The sequence below is a fragment of the Neofelis nebulosa genome, chromosome 8, assembly GCF_028018385.1.
Source record: "Neofelis nebulosa isolate mNeoNeb1 chromosome 8, mNeoNeb1.pri, whole genome shotgun sequence".
NCBI classification, from domain to species: Eukaryota; Metazoa; Chordata; class Mammalia; order Carnivora; family Felidae; genus Neofelis; species Neofelis nebulosa.
This window is the reverse complement of record NC_080789.1, coordinates 9,538,158-9,554,312: the sequence shown is the minus strand read 5'-3', so window position 1 is coordinate 9,554,312 and position 16,155 is coordinate 9,538,158. Positions and strand designations below refer to the sequence as shown.

At 59.7% G+C, this 16,155-nt stretch overlaps 1 long non-coding RNA gene across 1 annotated transcript; it reads right to left on the bottom strand.

Moving 5' to 3' along the window:
- Window positions 1-472: 472 nt before the first annotated feature.
- LOC131518831 (uncharacterized) lies at window positions 473-6,230 on the bottom strand. Its single transcript, XR_009265301.1, has 3 exons — window positions 6,072-6,230; window positions 5,433-5,547; window positions 473-2,376 (listed from the first exon to the last, which is right to left on the bottom strand). It is a non-coding gene; the product is annotated as an uncharacterized LOC131518831 (long non-coding RNA).
- Between the last annotated feature and the right edge of the window lie 9,925 nt (window positions 6,231-16,155).

Genomic DNA, 16,155 nt, shown 5'->3' with positions numbered 1-16,155 from the left:
CCCACATCCCCTTGAAATGTCTGAGCCGAGCAGAAAACCTCAGCTAATTGCTGAGGGGTCTGCCCAAGGCCAGGGCTTTTTAGACTGTGTGTCTAGAACGATCTAAGTTCTCCTCCATCAAAAGCATCTCATACCCTGGGAGCAGGGGCCCAGGGCCAAGGAAGGAGCTGGCTTCCTTCCCGGGGACAGACTTGGGCCCTCAAGTGCAGAGTGGGCATCCCCGTTCTCCCGAGAGAGCCCTGGAGGACCTGTGCCAGGCCAGTTTGCTTTCCCAGCTTGATGGTGGGGCAAGTCAGGCTCCAAACTGGGGACAGTCCAAGGCCAAGCCACAAATGGCCTAAGGCCCCAGCCCCAAGCCGTATGATGGCAGAGTACACGATCTACCCCCACACCATGTAGCTGTAGTCAGCTCCCCCAGACCCCCTCCCTGTCCTGCCCTTGGCCTGCTGCCACCCCCACCCTCACCCGGGGAAGGGAGGTACGTGGGTGCTCATTTTATGGGTGAGGAAACTGAGGCTTGCAGGGGACAAGGGATTCGCCTTCCCATCAAAGATTGCCTGGGTTCGAACCCTGCTGTAACCATTTCCTAGCCCGTGACCTTGAACGAGTTACTTCACCTTTCTGAGCCTCCGTGTCCTCATCTGTAAGATGTGGATACCAATAGCGATTACCTCCTGGAGTTAACACATCCTCAGTGTTGAAAGCATGGAGTGAGCACTGCACGCACGTTGGTTAGTCACCAGGATGATCATTGTTAATACGCCAAGCCTCAGGCGCATGCGCACGCACACACCCACCTGTGAGCTCCAGAGACAGGGCTAGGGGAGGGGCCCAGGGCTGGGACGGCTGCGGGCACGTCACATGGAGGGGAGGAGGTCCTCACACAGAGCCCCGGCCACTTCTGTTGGAGACCCCCACACACTGGTGAGCCTCTGGCCACTGTGGCTGTACCCGGGGAGGCAAGAGAGACCCAGGAAGGCAGACAGACAGACAGACAGACCCCCCAGGCCTGGGGCTGCCTGGAGGATCCCTCCACACTGCCTCTGCCGCCTTGGGCCTCGTGTCCTGTATACAAAGGCAAGGGAAGCTCAGTGTTTGTTTTCCTGGGGCTGAGTGATGCATTTTTAGCTCCTCTAGTCTCCAGACGAGGAAGAGGATGTTTGGACGGGGCAGCTCAGATCTACCTGTCCTGGAAGCTGGCTGGAAATGGAGCAAAGCGCCCCCCCCCCCCCGAAACGGGCTGGGAGGTGACCCCACCCGGGATCTGGTACTGGTCGGCTTTCCCCAGAGAAGGTTCGTCCTTACCGCACCCTTTGCTGCCCACATGCTGGGCCTCGGGTAACCGTGAGCCTCACTTACAGAGCATCCGCCCTGGGCCAAGCGCTCCGCCTGAGCCAACTGCAACGAGGAAAATGTAGCAAGTGTCAGCAACGGAACAAAGGCACTGCCTGGAGGGCTGGTGCTCTTATCGTGTAGGGCACTGAGGCTCAGAGAGGGATACCAGCTTGCCCGGCGTCACACAGCAAGGAAGCAGCCGTGCCGGGATTTGAATCCAGAGCTGTGATGCCGAAGCCCACGCTTTTGCCGTCTCCCCGTTACATGATGCCTCCCTGCGTGGCCTGGATGAGAGCTGCCCAGCGCTTCGTGTCGCTCTCCTTGCAGAAAATTAAACAGATTAAGTGAGCTACGTGGAGGAAGCCGGCAGGGCTGGAGGCGGTGGGCCCGGAGGACCCACAGATGGGAGGATGTGTACCAGATCTGGGTTAGCCAGCCCTTTCCAAATCGGGATGTCCTTGCCGCTGTGTTCCAAAGATTTGACTGGAGTAGGGCAGGAGGGAGAGGGGCAGGCAGGTAGCAGGCAGTGCCCCTCGATGGGGGTACCACAGCACACAGATCCCCTCCCCCCCGCCCCGCCAGCTTTCCGGAGGAAGGTATTTGTAACTGCAGGAAACACGACGGGCCTGTCCAAAGGATGGGAAGCTAATCACGGTGTAAGAGTCACAGATTTGTCCTCGTTATTCCCAAGAGAAAATGAGCCCAGGCCTTGAGGTGCATTCAACCAGTCAAGCCTCACAACGTGCCTACGAGAGAGGAGCTGTTTCACCCCCACTTTACAGATGGAAAAACCAAGGTCCAGAACAGCTTTGCGTGGTCGTGGATGAGTGAGGGCAGAGGTGGAATTTGAACCTGGGCAGACATGACACGCAGCCGCCCAGTTCATCTGGGCCCTGCCCTCACTCACCTACAGATTTTGGCCTCGCTCCACCCCCATCTGGGGCAGGGCCCTCTGGTGGGCGCTGGGCCGGACCCCTGGCTGTAGGAGCCTCCTCGCTCTGTCACTCACCGTGGCAGGCTGACGCTGGGCAGGGGAGGCCGCTAGAAAGGAGACACAAGTGGCAGGTTATGGATGGTCATTGCCCCCCGCCCTTCCTTCAGCTTGCCACCCGAGTCCCCGTCTCCTCCCACCGCCATTAGACAGCCCTCTTTTGGGAGAAAGTCTGACACAGCATCAGTGTTCAAGACCATGCCGCTGCAGAACAAGCCAAGGGTGCTCAGAGGGGACATCTGAGGTTCAGAGACATCACGTGACCCGCCCGAGATCACACAGTGAGTCAGGGACAGAAATGAGGGACGGTTCTGCCAACTCCAGGGATTCCTGGCCCTCTTCTGCTTGGGGGCTGGGGGCCGGAGGAAGGACACCAGGGCAGTGACCACGGAAGTGTGTTCGGTGGGAAAGGAAGGGAAGCGGGTGGGTATGAGAGAAGGGTCTGGGCGAGGCTGGGGTTCACAGAGATGGCTAATTTTTACCCCAGGCCACACCTTTACTTGTGATGTTCCCCCTCCGTGTGCGCCCTTCCTTCTCCTCTCCAACCACATCTCACCCACTCTCTCTTTTTTTTAGTTTACTTATTTATTTTGAGAGAGAGCGAGAGAGCGAGAGAGCACTTGCACAAGTAGGGGAGGGGCAGAGAGAGAGAGGGAGGGACAGGATCCCAAGCAGACTCTGCCCTGACAGCACAGAGCCCGATGCAGGGCTTGACCCACCAACTTCGAGATCGTGGCCTGAGCTGAGATCAAAAGTCAGACGCTTAACCAATTGAGCCACCCAGGCGCCCCTCTCACCCACTTTCTTACCGGTCCTGCCTGGGTCAGACTCTGCATTTTAAGAAGACTCCCAGTGACCCACATGCACAGTAGTTTGAGAAGCACTGATCTAAAAGGTAGGTCTAGGGACGCCTCGGTGGCTCAGGCGGTTAAGCATCTGACTCTTGATTTCCTCCGCTGCTTGCTCTCTCTGTCTCTCAAAATAAATAAACTTAAAAAACAAAATAAAAATAAGGAGTAGGTCAAAATGGTCAAGCAGTGTGATTTCATGCGGCTCAAACTAATACACCAACTCCCTTGAACCACCCAACAATCTAGGGAGAACAAAGTGTATTATCCCCATTTTAAAGACAGGAGAACTGAGTCCCGGGGAGATCACATGACTTCCCTAACTCACATGATCAGGGGTTAGCCAAGCCGGATTTGAACCAGTGCCATGGGCTTCAGAGCTCCAGCCCCTGGAGTGGCCGTCCTGGGGCTGTGCAGCGTTGAGCTTGGGGGATCTCAGTGTCCTCATCTGTACAATGGGGTCCCGGCCCAACCTGCGTGTGGAGAGTATGTGCAGACATGCCCTGCATGGGACCCCGGACTTGTCCTCACAAAGAATCGGGTGTTACACTGCCAGCTCACCTCTCTGGAGCCCCCGACCCTTGAGGGGCATACAGGCTGAGGCAGGCAGGTGGAAGACAGACAGAAAGACAGAGACAACTGTACAAACAGCCTCGGGCGGTGCTTACATAAGTCAATAAGCAAACAGGGCAGCCCAGTGGGAGTGACTAATCGTCTTAACCAGTGCAACAGTGGGCATAATGCTCCCCGGCCACCGGGGCACATCCCTGCTGAAGACATGGACCGAAGACAGTGGTCCCAGGTGGGAACACAAGGCCAGGGAAGCTAGATCTCTCTCTCTCTCTCTCTCTCTCTCTCTCTCTCTTCCCCCTCCTCCTTCTCTTTCTTGGGACTCTGAGGGCACCTCTTTCATTCTTTCTTGGATGGAACAGTACAGAGGAGCCCAGAGTTCAAAACCAACCTCCACCACACCCCGGCTGTGTAACCCTGGCTGAGTCCCGGCCCTCTGGGCTCGACATGAGGGTAATTCTGGAACCGACACATTTGGTGATGGCGTTAATCTAGCGATTAATCGTGGATGCTCCGCAAACAGAGAGCTCTCAGTAAATGGGAGCTCGGGTTCCAATCCCCCTCCCTTGGACGAGGCCGTTTCCATCGTTTGCCCCAGAGGGAAGCAGCATAGGAATGACCATACCCGTATTACAGATGGGAAACTGAGGCCCAGAGAGGAGAAGCGGCTTCCCTAAGGTCACCCTGCTGGTCGTTGTTAGAGCAAAGTCAGATGTGAGCTTAAGTTTTAAGACTCCCAGAACAGTGCTCAAGGAGAGGGAAGCACAAACAAGTCAGGAGGGCAGACTTCCCAAGTCCCAGCCGCCTAGAGTGAGATCTTTTCTCCTGTGGGATCTGGCAAGGGTGTGTGGGGGTGAGCGAGCGGGTCTGTGTGCGGTGTGTGTGAATGTGTCCATGAACCTACACAGGCCTGGGAGGGAGCGGTTGAAAACGCCCCTGGGCGTCCAGGGATGCCCGCCGCGGGCCGGTGGGCCCTGTGTGGAGGCGCCCCGGGCCTTCCCCTCCCTGAAGACCACCACAGGGCGGAGGATGTATCTCAGCCCCCACCCGTCATCATCTCCCCATCCACCACCACCACCCCCACCCCCCCCCCGCCTCCCCTGGCTCCTTCCTGTTTTGATGGAAGGAAAAAATTTCAGCTTTTTCCTTCTTTATTTTTCCAGCGCGGTGACTCGCTCGGGAAAGGAACTCCCCCCTCCCCAAACCATCGTAACACCTGTACATCGATGCCATAGATCTAGGCCCATCCTGTTGTGCTGGGATAGTCACGGTTATTTTTGGGTGCTTTACGGGGGTGGTACCCCAGGGGAGGTGATATGGGGGGGGTGCTCAGCTGCCTTCTCCCAGTCCGCACCCCCCCTCCCAGATTCCTCCCCGCCCCCCTCCCAGTCCTCCCTGCCTGAGCTCTGGGAGGAGGGAAGGAAGCCTGCTAAGCCAGGGTATAAATAACTCAGGTGGTTACTCAGCTCCTGAGAACATGATAACATGAGTCATGATGTGAAATCAAGAGGAGCCGTGAGCAGCCTTGGGCCACCGCCCGGGGCAGGGCAGTGGGGCTCCAGGGAGAGGGGGGCGGTCTGGTGCGTGGGGACCGGCCGGGGGCAGGGCCGGGGAGGACGGGAGAAACTGCAGCCCCACGAACGGTGTCAGACAAGCCTCATCCCGGCTGGGACCCTCAAGTTACTCACCTGGAACTGTGGGTGGGGGGAGGGGGCCTGGGCTTCGTTCCCAAGGCCCTCCCGGAGCTGGGCAGAGGAAAGAGGACAGGGCCCACCGTGAGCATCGCCGGCCTTCTCCCCGTGCCTGTTAACACATCAGTGGGAAGGTCGGGTCCGTTGGGACTTCGAGTCCCGTCCCCCATTTCCAAGGCAGGTGCCCCAAGGAGTCCCCTGGGCTCCCGTGGGACTGGCGGGAAGGAGTCGCAGCATGCGAGGTGGGGGAAAAGGTGCCTTCTCCCTCCGGGGTGGCCCTCAGTGGAGGACGATCCCCACCCTCCTTTGGCTGCCTGGCCACAGCGTGGGCATGAGGTGGGGCATACGGAAGCAGGACACCGTTAGGGACCACTGGCCTAGCCCGTGTGCGGGGCCGGTCCCCGGGGCGCCGGCAGGCAGGGTCAGAAGCGAGCTCCAGCCCCTGCCCGCTGGCCCCGGGGAAATCCTGGGCTTCAGGCTCCCCTCCAGAGCCGGGCAGGCTTGGACCCTGGGTTGCCATGGCAACGGGTTCTGGAGCCTGCGCACGCACGCGGAGCCACCCTCCTCTCGTGTCCCCCCGCAGCTGCCCGGCCTCGCGGGGAGCGAGGGCTTTGCCGGGATGAGGGCCCACAGCACCTGTCCCGGTGTCCTGGTGTCCCGGTGTCGTGGTGTCCCGGCGGCAGGGCAGCGGGCTCGGGCTCAGGTGACTGCCGCGGACCCAGGCTGCGAGTCAGGACACCCGGCGTCTGTGTGGCCTTGGGCAGCTCGGTTCCTGGGTCTGAGCCTCAGGCTCCCCGACTGTATAAGGGTAGAATAGGGACGGGGGCTAATGGCTGTCCGTTAGTGGGACCCTCGGGTGTGAGGGTCCCCCAGCTGAGCGGTGATCACGCAGAGCCCCCTCCCTCATCTATCAGGCGTCTCCCTTCCCGCCTCGGGCCTTAATGCCAAGGGCAGCAGCTCCAGAGCCTGGCCTGGGACCCTTGGCCTGGCTTCTCCCCCAGCAAGGGGCAGGTCACCCCACCCCCCCACCTCTGCCTGCCCAGACAGCCTGGCATGGCTCAGACCCAGCCATTCAACGGACAGCCTGCCCTCTGGCCCCTCGCAAACAATGAGGACTCCAGGAATATTGTCCCGCCTGAGCTGAATCAAACGCTCTAAATTTAGCCCATCTGATGCGTCCTCTGCTTCCTGCCCCTGCTGCCCTCCTTTCAAGGCGATGAGGTCACCCCGGAACTGCCTGCCCCAGCAGCTGGGCCCGGGGGTTTCCAGGTCCAGGGCTCCCCTCCTGTTCCTGGGGAGTGGACTGCCAGGGGGAAGGGGCCATGGGTCTACCCTCCCTCCCTGCCTGTCCTGCCGCCTCGCCTCTCGGGCTGCTGGGCCCAGAGCTGAGTCTGCAGGAACTTTTAGCAGCGACCCCCCGAGGGAGGGGCGGGAGAGCTTCCGGGCAAGAAGCACATGGCCGGGCACCAGGGGCCTGGGCATGTTGGAAGACACACGACATGGCCTGGTTGTCCCACGGGCCGAGCGCTGGCTGCAGGCTGGGCCCAGCGCCCGGGAAAAAGGGGACCCTGCCCTCTCGGAGTGGGCAGGATAGAGGAAGGAGGACGATCAGCTTGTGAATGACCAAGATCATTTTCGTCCTGCCAGATGCTCTGAAGGAAATAAACTGGAGAGGACCTGATGGCGAAACCCCGGTGGGGTGGATGGCCCCGATTTAGAGAAAGGGTCAAGGGAGGCCTCTCTCGGAGAGGTGACATTTGAGCCGAGTCTTGGATGACCAGAAAGAACTATTCGAAGAGCTGGGTGGGGCTGAGCCCTCCAGGCCAGAAGAGGGTAAGGGCAGACTCCAAGGAGAGAAGACACTTAGGTGGTTTGGGGCAGTCTGGAGGCCAGGGGTCCACTCCCAGGAGGGAGTCAGGAGGCAGCAGGGGCCAGGTGGGGAAGAAGTCGGGGTCGCTAGTATTCCCCGAGTGAGAGGAGGTGCCCTTCCCCAGGGTGATGAGCAGGGGAGCCGGTGCCTGACTCAGATTTAAGAGGGTTTGTGGGCTGCTGTGTGGCCAGGGGTCAGCAGACAGCCCGGGGAGGAGGCTGAAGTCACAGTACCTTGGGGTACTAAACACCGGTTGCTGGAGGGCACCTTCAAGGTTTACCTGCTTTGGCCCTCTCCCGAGGCTCTGAGGCCCAGAGAGCCTGTGCCTGCCCAAGGTCACACAGCAAATGGGAAGTCTGCCTGGAAAACCTTTTATAGAAGGTGGAAGAGGAACTTTGCCACCTGAAGACGATGTGTCTTTTCGCCAACGCCACGTCTGATGAGACACCGCCCTCAGGCCAGGCTCCTGTTGCCGGGCCAGTGAGCCGGCCAGAGAGGCACAGTTCCTGGGGGACGGGGCCGGGTCTGGCCCCTCTCTGGCCCGCTTCCTCCCACATCCTGTGGACAGGTGTTCCGACTCTGGCCCCTCCCACAATCCTCCCCAACCGCAGCGCTCCCCCCCTGCTCTGCCAAGAATCCAAGGTTGGCAGTGAGTTGGGGGGGGGGGGGGGCTCTGGAATGTCGCTTTCCGGTGCCAACACCGGTGTGCCAACCTCAGCAGAGGCCTCGGGGGCGGACGGGGGAACACCGGATCTCGTCTGGAATGGGGAGGCTGGCAGCCATGAGCCACCACCGGGGAAGGGCAGGGCCCTGCCTGTCACATCTCAGGTGGGGGCATCTACACTACACTAGAGCCCCCCCTCAGGTCTCCCCGAACTACTCGCCTGCTGGCTCATCTCTCCTGGAGTGGGGGAGCTGTTTCCCTAGCAACCGTGCCCCCCATCACGCCCTTCCCCTCCAGCTACCTACACCCTTAGCGCTTTTTGGTTTATACTTGAACCCTGTTGGGGTGGGGGGAGGCAGCGCTCTGTGTTGGAGATTCCTATTAACCCTTCAGACGCGGAGTGTGGAGAAAAGGGTTTGGGGCTGAGGCTGATCTGGGTTCAAATCCCATCTCGACAGCGACTGCCTCTCTGGGCCTCAGTTTCCTCATCCACACAATGGAGACAATCCCCCCTATGTAAGAATTGAATATGGTTGGGGCACCTGGGTGGCTCAGTCGGTTGAACGTAGTACGACTCTTTTTTTTTTTTTTTTTAATTTTTTAAATGTTTATTTATATTTGAGAGAGAGAGAGCACAAGCAGGGGAGGGGCAGAGAGAGAGAGAGACGGAGACAGAATACGAAGCAGGCTCCAGGCTCTGAGCGGTCAGCGCAGAGCCCGACGCGGGGCTCGAACCCACGAACCGCGAGATGGTGACCGGAGCCGAAGCCGGACGCGGAACCGATGGAGCCACTCAGGCGCCCCGCAGTACAACTCTTGATTTCGGCTCAGGTCATGATCTCATGGTGAATTCAAGCGCCACCACCGTGATGATCTCTGCACTGAGCACGGAGCCTGCTTGGGATTCTCTCTCTCCCTCTCTCTGCCCCTTCCCCGCTTGCACAAGCACGCGTGTTCTCTCTCTCTCTCAAAAGTAAATAAATAAACATTTAAAAAGAAAGAGTTGAATATGGTAACAGCAGCACCAGCCCGCCCCCACCCCCGCCCCAGGCCTTGGCACACTCCAGCTCCTTATCCGTTTCTTGCCTCCCTCCCTGACCACCTAGGAGAAGTAGACTGCTTCTCACCTCTGCTGGCCAGGGGGAGGGCCTGGGACCTGGTGAGGATCCTGGCTCAGGAGTCAGACCCACCTGGGTCTGAGCCCTGGCTCTTCCACTGGCCGGCTCTGTGGCCCTGGGCAAGTTACTAAACCTCTCTGAGCCTTCATTTTCTCATTTGCTTAAGGGTACTAAAAACAGTACCATAGTAGCAATCCCTTCCCCACCCGGGGCTGTTGGGACACTGTGGTCACTGTTAGTATTATCAGCCGGTGGGGGAAAGAGGGTGCTGTGGGGGAGCCTCGTGTCTCCCCAGTGGCCCGAGGTTGTTGGAAGCTTCTGGTGAGGGGGCCGGGCAGCCTTGAGTGGCGGGAGCGAGGACGGGGCGTCCGGCACCCACAGCCCCCTTGGCCTGCCTCTCTCATGGCAGAAGCCGAGGGGCTGGCGATTCTCTGGGGACCCCCCACGCTCCCAGCCATGCTGGTGGTGAAGCTGGGTGAGGCCTCTTTTTCCACCCAGATGCCCTTTAGGCCTGGGGCAGGGCCACCCCCTCCGCCCCTCTGCCAGCAGGGCCCAGGCCAAGACGCCTTTATTTTTAAACCTGCGAACAATGCCTGGCCCGGCACAGCCTCCTACGGAGGACGGAGAGAGCGAGGATGGGCTGGGAGCCACACTTCCTGGGCCGACACTCCTCATCCCAGACAGGTACCCTGCTTACTTCCCCTCGTCCCTGGCCTTGACACTGCTGTCCCTCTGGGAGGCGGGGCATGGTCCAGATTCTAGAGTGCCTGTCCTCTGGCTGGCATGAGCCGCCCCCATCAGACAGACACGGCTGAGACACGCTTGCGGTGCTCAGCCCCTCCTCCCCTGCAGGGGGCGGGTCCGAAGAGTGGCTTCGGAACCCAGAACATCTGGCCCTTCAGACTCCCCCTCTGCCCCCATAACCCCCCCCCCAAAACCAGGCCAGACATTCTGCCTCCTCAAGAGGGCTCCCGTCCTGCCCGGTGCCAGGGATGTGCTGACACCTCCCCTTGCTCACAGCTCGTCAGAAAAGTCCTGAGTCTGTTCAGCGGGAGGCCGGTGCACCTGGCAGTGACCAGCAGCTGAACACTCCTGGAGGGCAGGACAAGGTCAAGAGACCAGGGATGTGGAGTCTAGTCCTAGATCTGCCATCGGCCCCCCGTGTGACCTTGAGCAAGACCATCACTGTCCTTCCTCCCTCTATTTCCTCTTCCATGAACCCGGGAGAATTACCCCGCCCTACTCCCCCCTCAGGATGGGAGAGGGCTTGGTAACCTCTGAGCTGCTGTGCACACGTGGGGCACAGGGGCCCCTGACGAGCCGGAGACACTGCAAACAGGTGTCCCCAACACCTGGTTGTCTCCACGGAGAGCCTCACACACCAGACCCCAGAGCCAGAGACGGCCTGGCTTCAGATCCCAGCTCTCCGCTCTCAGTCACAGAGTTGGGGCACGGTAACTACCCCTTAGCACCCCTGTTTCCCCACCAGTAAAATGTGAGCCTGATCGTACCTGCCTCACAGGGCTGCTGGGAAGCTCGAGACAGAATACTTGAGAGTAAGCACTAAGTAAACACTCGCTCTTACCATGTGCCCGGCGGAGCCGCGATGGACGTGTGTGTTCGCACGGAGAGTGCGTCCTGGAGAATGTGCACGAAAAGAAAACAGGCACCTGAGTCGGGGTGTGGATTTACACGCCGGCCCGAGTCCAGTGGCCCGGTACGGGCACCGATGTCCGAGGACAGTGTGTGTGCCCAAGCCTGGGGCACGTGTGTGCCGAGGACGTGCTCCCAAGGACCTGAAACCCTTTATGTCCCCTCATCCTGCTGTTGAAATGAGAGCACGAGTGTGTCCCCCTGTCCTCACCTGGTCACGTGGAAGCACAGGCCATCAGCCCCGCCTCCCACCCCACCCCATCCCAGAGCCTGGCTCCACCTGGGCTGCTGAGGAACAGCCTCAAGGGGAGACCTCTGGGAGGGGACAGTAGGGAGGGGACTGGTCACTGAGGACCTCGAAACGGGCTTGGTCTCCCCTGGCCCCTAGGCTGCTTTGCTTTTCCCCAGAGCATCCCGCCTGTGAGGTTTCCCGTAGGTGCTTCGTCTGCCCCTGCCATGTGGTTTTGTCTGCTTTGCCCACGCGGCTCTGGAGAGGGGGCCCGAGGAGGGTGGAGGGACCCGGCGACCCAGCAGGGCAGAGGACACCATGACAGGCGTGGCCGAGAAAAGTCAAGGGGGTGGGGGGCATCCCGATAACTAGGTTGGAGGGGAATTCTCGGGACCAGATGACCTTCCGGCTGTGGTGGGCAAGGCAAGGTTTCCTGCTGGAGCAGCTGGCTGGAGGCTGGGACGCCCCTCACGGCTTGGTCGGGGGAGGGATGCGCCCACAGGCACTGAGCACACGGGTGCGCGCACACGAGTGCACGTGAACCCACGCACGCACACAGGCACACGCAAGGACGGCAGCCCGGGCCCGGGCAGGTGGCGTGTGGTTGACGGACGCCACGAGGCGGGGCCGCTCAGTGCCTGTTTCCAAGTCCCCCGCGGAAGACAGCCTCTCCGGGCTGCACCGAATGGGGCAAACACGGCTGGCGAGGAGAGTGGGCAGGGGAAGTTCACGCTCACAGAGCCCCTCCCTTGAATCCTCTTCTTGAATCTGGATACATTCGAATTTGCAAAAGCAGCGCTCTGTGGCTTCCGGGCTAGGTCAGAAAATGCAGCGTGGCTTCTGCTTGGTTCTCTTGGGACACTCGCTTCCGGAGCGCTGGGCCGCCATGCTGTGAGGAAGCACAATGAGCCCGCACAGACCAAATGGAGAGGCCCTGGCAGTACCGGAGGGGGAGAAAGACACCCAGCCAGCTCACACAGCTACCCCCCCCTGCCACTGCCGTCCCAACTCACACCGCTCCCCACCCCCGTCATCCCAGCTCACACCGCTCCCTTCCCCCTGCCATCCCAGCTCGCACCGCTCCTCCCCCTGCCCACAGTCCCAGCTCACGCCGCTCCCCTGCCCCCCGCCGTCCCAGCTCATACCGCTCCCCCCCCTCCGCCCGCCGTCCCAGCTCACACCGCTCCCCCCCCCCCCCCGCCCCCCACCGTCCCAGCTCCAGCCACCAACAGCAATGCACAGGAGATCCTAAGCCAGGCCACCAAGCCAAACGCACCCCAAATCCCCGAGCTGCGGAAACCATGACAAATAATAAAATGATTCTGATTGTCCAAAGCTGCCCAGTATGGGTTTGTTACATGCCAGTAGCTCCCTGGAACACAACCCGCTGCCAGTCGCGTTGGGTTGATGCTCAAAACAATCCAGAATCCAACTGCTTCTCACGCCTCCATGAGCCTTCTCACTCTCATGCAGGCCACCATGATCTCTTGCTTGGACGTTTGCAGTAGCTTCCTGACCGGTCTCCCTCCTTCTGCCCTCAAGCCTGCAGTCCCTTCTCCACACGGCAGCCAGAGCGAGCCTGCGGAGCAGAGACACCTCCGCTCAAAGCCCTCCGGTGGCTCCCATCTCCCCCCAAGTCCCGACAGTGACCCACAGGCCCTACACCGGCTGCCCCCTGACCTCAGCTCTCCCCCCTCCCCTCGCTCGCTGCATCTAGCTGGTCCCCAAACTCAGCCAGCGATGACTTCCTCAGGGCCACTGCTGATGCTGTTCCTTCTGCCTCAGGTTCCTTTTCCCTACGCGTCTGCCCAGCGTGCTTTCACACCCCTCAGCTTTCAGCTCAGCTGTCACCGATTCGGTGAGGCCTCCCCGCCAGCACCGTACCCCCGAAACTCCCCATTCTCTCCCTGCTCTATTTTTCTCCACTGGCTCTCCCGCCTCCTGGTCCATTGTATCTCGATGCTCTGTTGGCTGCCCTCCTCCACTGTCATCTGCCAGCCACGACTTTGTTCTTTTCCTCTCTGTCCTCAGGGGCAGGGCACGTGGTCGCGCTTCAGCTGTCTCTGGAATGAATGGATGAGTGGCTGAATGAACGAATGAGTCCAGAATCCTTCCACTCAACCCAAAGCCCTGACGGGCGAGCGGAGGGGCATCAAGCCCCTCGAAATGGGCCACCCTCCTGCCCGTTCAGGGTGCATCCTCGTGCTCCAAATGAGGACTCTAAGGCCCGGAGAGGGTAACTCATTTGTTGAAAGCGAACGTGCACCGCTCCTGTGCACAGCACCTCCAAGGCACGTGGAAAATTCCTATTTTATATTCCTAACCGTGTGTGTTTTCCTGACAGGTCCCAAGATTATTCAGCTTCAGGCCCCACCAGCCCAGGACTAGCCCCTGCCTCCCCACGGGGTTTTCAGCATTAAATACGTTACTCCCCGTAGGGCCGTGTGTTGGTGCTGTGCTGCTGAGGGCCTGATGCATGCCAGGCGCTGTGCTTGGAGCTGGGGATTCAGTGATGAACAGATCGACCAAGCCCCTGTCCTCCCGGAGCTTATCTCCCAAGATGGGAAACAGAGGATGAACAAGGGAGCACACAGGCACGGAGTGGCGCGTGGTGATAAGGGCAATAATGAACGATCGAATGGTGTTGGGGCAGGAAAGATGGGTGGGGAGGGGGCAGTGCCGGTTAGAGGTGTCGGGAGACTTCTCTGAGGAGGTGATGTTTGAAGAGGTACCTGATTAAAACAAGAGGGCCATTATGAGGCGGTGGGAAGAGCAGGTGCAAAGGCCCTGTGGCAGGAATGAGCTGGATACTTGGAGAAACAGCAAGGCCAGTGAGGACGTGAGTGAGGAAGACAGCCGGGGGCTGTGGTCAGAGAAGGCCCGGGGGGCCAGGTCCACTTCCCTCTCCCCCTTCCCGCCTCTGGGAGATGAGTACTTGCAGAACAGCCTCCCCGGACCACGGCTGGGGTGCTACGGCTGGGGCGCTGCTGGGACGGTGGCCCCTCCAGCCTTGTGACCTCAGCCCCACCCAGCCCAACCCCCACTTCCCCTTCCCGTTGTGACCCAGGAAGTCAGGAACCACATCCTTTCCTCAACTGGATCTCCCCTCCCTGGGGGTGGGCCTCAGTCTCCCAGCGCGGACTGGCAGTCAGTGGCCGACCCCCTGTGGACTCCCCGCCTGCCCCTCCCTCCCCCCACCGGCCCCGGCAGCGTCGGACCCTCGTAGCCTCCTCTCCTTCCCCTTCGCCAACCTCCCAGAAACCTCGGGGCTTCCCCCGCGCATCAGCCGTCCCCCGGGCCCAGAACACCCTTTCCACCCTTTCTTCCCTCCTCCCTCTGACCAAATCTCAGCTGTCACCTCCTCCTGGAAGTCCCTGAGTTATAAGCAGCAGATGGGTCTTGCTCACCCCTATCCCGCAGGGCCAGGCGTAGGACCTGGCACTGAGAAGGATCTCAGTAGATGGATGGACGAGTGAAGAGTTATTTGGGTCCCTCAGCCAATCATCCCCCGGCTTGTGCGGGGAACACCGCGCAGCGCCCAGCAGCCAGGGATGACAGACAGGCCCCCTCGCATTCGTTTGCAAAGAGCTCTTTCCCCAAATCCAGGGGTCTGAAGCAGGTCGGGGCTCTGGGAAAGAAATGAGACCCCGGTCACCCAGGGGAGGCTCTGGGGACCCCAGGCTGTAAGGGGCTGCCTCTCAGACTCCAGGGTCCCTGCCCTTATGGCCTAGGTTCAACAGCGAGAGTTTAGCAGTTTTAGGGATCTCTGTGTCCAGAGCCCGTGGCATCAGGGAAGCCGAGGCCAGGAGGGTTGAGAGACTCGTCCAACGTCACACGGCTGTAAGGGAAGAGTGGGGACCAGATCCCAGGACTCCAGCCCCCAGCTGTGCTCCTCCTCTGCCTGGTGGTGATACATTTCTGGAAATCACCCCAGCTCTACTTTGCAAAGTGAGTCAGGAACATCTGTACCTCGGGGGGGGGGGGGGGGGGGGAGGGGGGGGCAAAAATACTCCCAAGGGCTTCCTGACAAGAATGCGGACATCTTTCTGAGGTGCCTGAAAGGCCACTGGCCTTCCCGGGAACTGGGAATGAACTGGTAAATTCTGTGCATTCAGTCGGAATTCCCGAAGGCCTTCCAGGGCCTGGTTCCTGTCCTGTTCTTGCCACAGCCCCGTGAAATAGGGGATGAGGCCCCATTTGGCAGGTAACACCACTGGGGTGCCAAGGACCAGAGACGTTTGCCCGGGGTCACGCGGGCAGCCGTGGCTCTGACACCCGGGCTGCCAATTCCAAGCCCAGAAACTTCCCGGCTGCCCAGGAGGCAAGTCTGACCTCCTAAGAGCCCCGGGCAGATCTTAGCGTCAACGCTCACCCCCACATTCTAATTCTTTCTCCTGCTTAACGTCCTCACTATAAGAGCAACAATACACGTTCACTTACGAAAATCTGAAAAATGCAGAAAAGTCAAAATCAGGAAGAGAAATCACCACCCACGGCCCCGCCATCCAGAGACAATCATTGTTAGGGTTTGATGTATTTCCTTCCATAGTTTTTTGTTTCGGGACTTTTTTTAAACATGGCTGAGATCATACTGCGTAATAAAAGAAAAACAAAACGGTGGTATCCTGCCTTTTTTGACCTGCCGTTAGAGCACGGGCCCTTCTCTGGTTGGTTCTCTCTCTGGCACCTCGTTTCTTTTTCCTCTTCTCTGAGCTCCATTTTCATTGGCTGCCTGATATCTGGTCAAGTGGCAGTTCCATAGTTTATGTAGCCAGTCCCTTATTGTTGGACATCTCGGCTATTTCCAGTTTTCCAACATCATCAATAATATATTTTGGTAGATCTAGGTACCGAAAGCTGTTCTCGCTTCCATATTTAGGGATATCTCCTGCGCTGGAATGGAATGACCGGGTCAGCGAGTCATACACGTTTGTGGCGCACTCGGTCAAGTTGCTTTCCAAAGCTCCTGAGTCGCACCCACTCTCCGGATGAACAAAGAGAGGTCCCAAGAGGCGACCTGGACTGTCCACGGTCGCTGAGCCGGTCGGGGACACCGGCCATCCTTCCTCTGTGCCTCGTCTACCTCCGTCTTTAAGCGCCCCTCTAACCATTCACTTATTCATTCCACAGGTAAGGTGCACCCGCTGTGTGCCAGGGGCAGGTGTAGGCCCTGGAGATACTCTAGT